Below are 5,820 nucleotides of genomic sequence, written 5' to 3'. Positions count from 1 at the left end.
GCAAAAACAGCCATCTCCATGGAGCCCTGCCAGTGGCTATGAAGGGACCAGTTTAAGCGAAAAGTCTGTTCCTGTCTCAAGGTGCTGAAAGTGTAGTTAGGAAGAAAAGACATGCGAACAGAAATTTGATAATAAAGACTTAAAAGCTCAAAGTAAAAGCTCCAGGTGACAATGAAGAGGAACGTCAGGACGTTGCAAGCTTTACCGCCCTGTGAGTGCTTCAGGCTGGGGTTGCTGTAGGAGTTCAGCACGGAGGGACCGCTGGGCCTGGAGTCAGAAGGTGGAGTTAGGATCGATTTTCTAGCCTTACTTGCTGGGTGACCTTGAACACAATTACTTAACCACTCTGAGCTTCAGTTTCCTAACCTGTCAAGGGGTCATAGAATACAGGATGGGGCTCGAGCTGCATCTTACACTATAAGGAGAGTTTGGTGTGTTTGTCATCACAAGGTAGATTATAGGGTGTGGGCCATCACAGTAGAGAGAAAGCTTGGAGGAGGCAATGTTCGAGGTGGTTTGGTTAACAGTACCTGTAAACATTTGATTGGGATGGGGGTAAGAAACATACAGTTGAAAGGAAAGCTGATTTGGATGTTGACATTGTGGGGGTCCTTGAATTCCGGGACCCTAGTAAGAGCTATGATCACTTAGCTAGTAGTATGGGCTGAATTGTGACTCCCAACCCACCCTTGGCCAAATTGATGTTTGAAGCTATAGCCCCCGGTACCTGAGGTCATTAGGGTGAGCCCTGATCCAGTATAACTTGCATCCCTTCAAAAAGAGATTAGGGACAGTCATGTACAGAGGGAAGACCACGTCTTCACGTGGGAAAAAGATGGCCATTTATAAGCCAAGGAGAAAGGTCTGGAACAGATCTTTCCTTTACAGCCCTCAGAAGGAACCAACAGATTGACACCTTGATTTTGGACTTCAGACTCCAGAACTGTGAGACACCTCTGTCTGAGCCACCCAATCTGCAATCTGCAATATCTTGTTATGGCAGCCCTAGCAAACTAACATAGTTAGTATAAGCACTTTACATGTGTAATTTTTTCAACAGCAGTGGGAGCATTATTTTCTTTTCTTTTTATTTTTTATTATACTTTAACTACTGGGATACATGTGCAGGATGTGCATGTTTTTTACATAGGTATACATGTGCCATGGTGATTTGCTGCACCCATCAACCCACTATCTACATTAGGTATTTCTCCTAATGCTATCCCTCCCCTAGCCACCCACCCCTCAATAGGCCCTGATGTATGATGGTCCCCTCCCTGTGTCCATGTGTTCTCATTGTTCAACTCCCACTTATGAGTGAGAACATGCTGTGTTTGTTTTCTGTTTTCTCTTCCTGTGTTAGTTTGCTGAGAATGATGGTTTCCAGCTTCATCCATGTCCCTGCAAAGGATATGAACTCATCCTTTTTTATGGCTGCATAGTATTCCATGGTGTGTATGTGCCACATTTTCTTTATTCAGTCTATCATTGATGAGCATTTGGGTTGGTTCCAAGTCTTTACTGTTGTGAATAGTGCTGCAATAAACATATGTGGGCATGTGTCTTTATAGTAGAATGATTTATAATCCTTTGGGTATATACCCAGTAATGGGATTGCTGGGTCAAATGGTATTTCTGGTTCTAGATCCTTGAGGAGTCGCCACACTGTCTTCCACAATGGTTGAACTAATTTACACTCCCACCAACAGTGTAAAAGTGTTCCTATTTCTCCACATCCTCTCTAACATCTGTTGTTTCCTGACTTTTTAATGATTGCCATTCTAACTGGCGTAAGGTGGTATCTCAGTGTGGTTTTGATTTGCATTTCTCTAATGACCAGTGATGATGAGCTTTTTTTCATATGTTTGTTGGCTACATAAATTTTTTTTTTTGAGAAGTGTCTGTTCATATCCTTCACCCACTTTTTGATGGGGTTATTTGTTTTTTTCTTGTAAATTTGTTTAAGTAGATTCTGGATATTAGCCCTTTGTCAGATGGATAGATTGCAAAATTTTTTTCCCATTCTGTAGGTTGCCTGTTCACTCTGATGATAGTTTCTTTTGCTGTCCAGAAGCACTTTAGTTTAATTAGATCCCATTTGTCAATTTTGGCTTTTGTTGCCATTGCTTTTGGTGTTTTAGTCATGAAGTCTTTGCCCATGCCTATGTCCTAAATGGTATTGCCTAGGATTTTTTCTAAAGTTTTTATGGTTTTGAGTTTTGCATTTAAGTCTTTAATCCATCTCGAGTTAATTTTTGTATAAGATGTAAGGAAGGGGTCCAGTTTCAGTTTTCTGCATATGGCTAGCCAGTTTTCTCAACATTATTTATTAACCAGGGAATCCTTTTCCCGTTGCTCATTTTTGTCAGGTTTATCAAAGATAAAAATATGGAACGCTTCACAAATTTGTGTGTCATCCTTGTGCAGGGGCCATGCTAATCTTCTCTGTATCATTCCAATTTTAGTATATGTGCTGCCAAAGTGAGCACAGGAGCATTATTTTCACTATAGAGTGCTTACAGTCTTGAGCTGACTTCTTGGTTTTGTTCCTGGCTTTACCATGTATAACTTGGACATCAAATGCAGATGATGACAGCAGTGGAGTTGGGGTTGGGAAGTGATGTGTGAGTGAGTGGTGGGGAGATTCACTTAGGACTGAAGCAGGATTAAGCCATACACTGTCTAAAGTGCATGTCCTGTACTTGGTCTCTGGATGACATCTATGAGCCCTATCATCCCTGGAAAACTTCTTTACTGGTTTTACCTGGACCCTGACCCAGCTGTCTCTACAATTTGCCACTGAAGTGTTTTTGTTTCTCAGTAGCTCCTGCCTGTGATGGCTTTGTGTTGATAAGTCCTCAATGTAGCCTGTATGCTGTGCTCTGCTGCCCTCAGCCCCTATTCCCCTTCCCTAGTTGCCATGAGCAACTTCCCCATGCATAACAAGATGTCGGTCATCAACTGGGTGTTGGGGTGAGGGAGGAAGAGTCAAAGAGAATTTCAGTGTTGAGTTGACTTGAGCAAAAGAGACACCACTAATGGAGGAAAAAAGATATGTAAGATGATATTATCACATGGCTTTTTAAAGCATAGGGGACTGGTAGTCAGTAAAGAACTGAATGCGGTCAGAATAAGGACTGAGCGACTTCATTGACTTTTAAAAAAATATATTTAAATTTTTTTTTCATTTAAAAGTAACATTTTTAATAAGAAATTTAGAAAATTTCTCTCAGAGAAGTGAAAAGAGAGAGAAAAAATTTACCCATATTCCCATCACAGAATAAGTGGAGCACTGAGCAAGTAGAAATCCCCAGAGTGTAAACAAACACCTTTGAACTGTTGTTCAAACTGCTGTTCAAGCTGGCTGAAACCTGCTCTCTGCCTGCTACTGTTTTGTTCCTTTGGTAAATTTAGGGCAGACATCTAGACTCTTTTTTCCCCTGTCAAGTAAGGAAAGTTCTCTTGTAACTTTTAATCACACACAAAAAACAGTGATTTAATTAATTCATTCATTTGCTTATTGAAATGGAGTCTCACTCACTCTGTCACCCAGGCTGGAGTGCAGTGGTGAGATCATGGCTCACTTCAACATCCACCTCCCTGTTCAAGTGATTCTCTTGCCTCAGCCTCCTGAGTAGTTGGGACGACAGGCGTGTGCCACCACACCTGGTTAATTTTTATATTTTTAGTAGAGATGGGGTTTCACCATATTGGCCAGGCTGATCTTCAACTCCTAACCTCAAATGATCTGCCCACCTCAGCCTCCCAAAGTGCTGGGTTTACAGGTGTGAGCCACCACGCCCAGCCTTCGTCAGTGATTTAAATGTTAAATGAGCTTGCCCAAGGCCAGCTCCATCAACTCACTCTTTTATCCATGTAGCACTTGAGTCAGGCTGAAAAATAGGATTATTTTACTTTTCAGCTGGTGGGAGTACAGCCTGGCAGAACTGTTTTTGGGAAAGTAATTGGTAATGCAGGTGGCACATGGCAGGGAGAACAGCCCCAGCTCAACCACCCACTAACTCTGGGGCCCTGGGCAAATCACAGAACATCTGTGGCTTGGCTACGGCCAGCCTGGCCTATGTCAGTGATTTGAATTTTGAAGCAAACTTCAAGATTTAAAATTTCTCTGTAACGAAGACTGACAACTGTCCACCCAAATCCATTTTCCCTTTAATAATAGTTCTATAATAATAATCTCTAATCTCGGCTGGTCAGCAGACTCCATTTCCCAATCTCCCTTCCAGTTAGAAGTGGCCATGTGACTGAGGTCTAGGCATTGGAATGTGAACAGAGGGATAGGTTTCATTTCCAGGCCTGCCCCTGAAACAGTTCCCATGTGTGCTTCTCCATACTATCTCCTCTTTCTAGTGGGCTGAGATGGCAGTGATCCCAGGGGTGTTGTGCGAGCTGTCTGTTAAAGATCATCAGCCTGGGACTCTAACTGTGTGGATGAAGCAAAGCCCCCTGACTTCCCTACTATCCTAATCTGGCACTTGCATGTACTGTTATATGAGCAAGAAACAAACTCGTACTGTGTTGCATCACTACATGTTTTGGACTGTTTGTTACTGCAGCCTCTCAGACTCTAACTGATACATTCTCCAGCTCTGGTCTGTGTCAGGCTAAAAGGCTGCCTTGGGAAAAAGAGGCACAGTGAGCTGTCTACTATCCTGCTTGCTAACTCCTTACCCCATTCTCGATCCTACTGATTTGCTAGCTGCAGTTTCTGAACACTGCAGGTTGGCTGGAGCACAGAGGAAGGATGAGAGGCAGGAAAGAGCTTACTTGACTGGGACTGTCATGATCTTGCTGTTTTGGTGCCCCCATTGTTTTGGTAGACATTCAAAGTTGACCCTTTTTCTTGTGGGTTGCTTTTGTGGGGTGTGCTAGATATCATTTTTTGTCCCTGCAGAGCCAACCTCTCACCCTCCTTCACCCTGCTTTGTTTCCCGGGCTGGCGCGTGTAGAATGTATCAAAGGGCTCCCTTATCTTTCAGTGTCTGCTTAAGCTTGGTCCATGGGGATCCCTGGCAGGAATCTGGAGAGAGTGAGGGGAGAGAGGCTGGGGCAGTTATTCCCCTGGTTCCCTCCATGTGGGGTCGACATTGTCTGGCTGCATCCCTCCATTGAAGGTTGCAACTCCCAGACGGTTCTCTGCAGACACCCCTCCCTGTACCTGGGTTCTGGTAACCACTCCCACTTCTGCCCCACTAGGATGCTAAGGCTGTTATTAGCTTCAGAATGCTGCACTATTCCCCTAAGGTCTCCTTCTACCCTGCTCACAGCTTCATACATAATTTTTTTTATTAATCTCTCCTTGAATGACCTAATTTGGGTGTCACCTATTCTTCTATGCCCCAACAAATACAGTGGGTTTTTGAGATGCCCTCATCTGAAGCATTCAACAGTGTGCACTTCTGGTGATGTGGGTGATGCATCTGCTATGCTGCTGCTTATAATTTGTCCCTGGGCTCCTGAGCATCCTGTGATTTGTCCCTTTCAAGTGCTTCAGAGAAATGGAGGCTCAGAGATGTTCTGTGACTTGCCCAGGGCCCCGGATTTAGAGGGTGGTTGAGCAGGTGCTCTTCTCCCTGGAAGTGCCACCTGTATTACCAGTCACTTTCCCAAAAACAGTTCTGCAAGACTGTCCTACCAGCTAAAAAGTGAAATAATCTGATGTTTCAGCCTGACTCAAGTGCTACATGGATAAAAGAGTGAGTTGATGGAGCTGGCCTTGGGCAAGCTCATTCTTCCCGCATAAGGACAAATGCCTGACAAGATGATCACATCAGAAAGTTACAGGAAGGTGACAGGAAC

General features: G+C 43.7%; 1 non-coding gene across 1 annotated transcript; it reads right to left on the bottom strand.

The window, feature by feature from the left end:
• Positions 1-2,382: 2,382 nt before the first annotated feature.
• On the bottom strand, positions 2,383-2,489 carry LOC116556489. Its single transcript, XR_004271033.1, has one exon. It is a non-coding gene; the product is annotated as a U6 spliceosomal RNA (small nuclear RNA).
• Between the last annotated feature and the right edge of the window lie 3,331 nt (positions 2,490-5,820).

Source organism: Sapajus apella, unplaced genomic scaffold, assembly GCF_009761245.1.
Source record: "Sapajus apella isolate SASKATOON/1434 unplaced genomic scaffold, GSC_monkey_1.0 scaffold16, whole genome shotgun sequence".
Classification (NCBI taxonomy): domain Eukaryota; kingdom Metazoa; phylum Chordata; class Mammalia; order Primates; family Cebidae; genus Sapajus; species Sapajus apella.
Note: the sequence above shows the minus strand (reverse complement) of the source record. Positions and strands in the feature narration are given on the sequence as shown.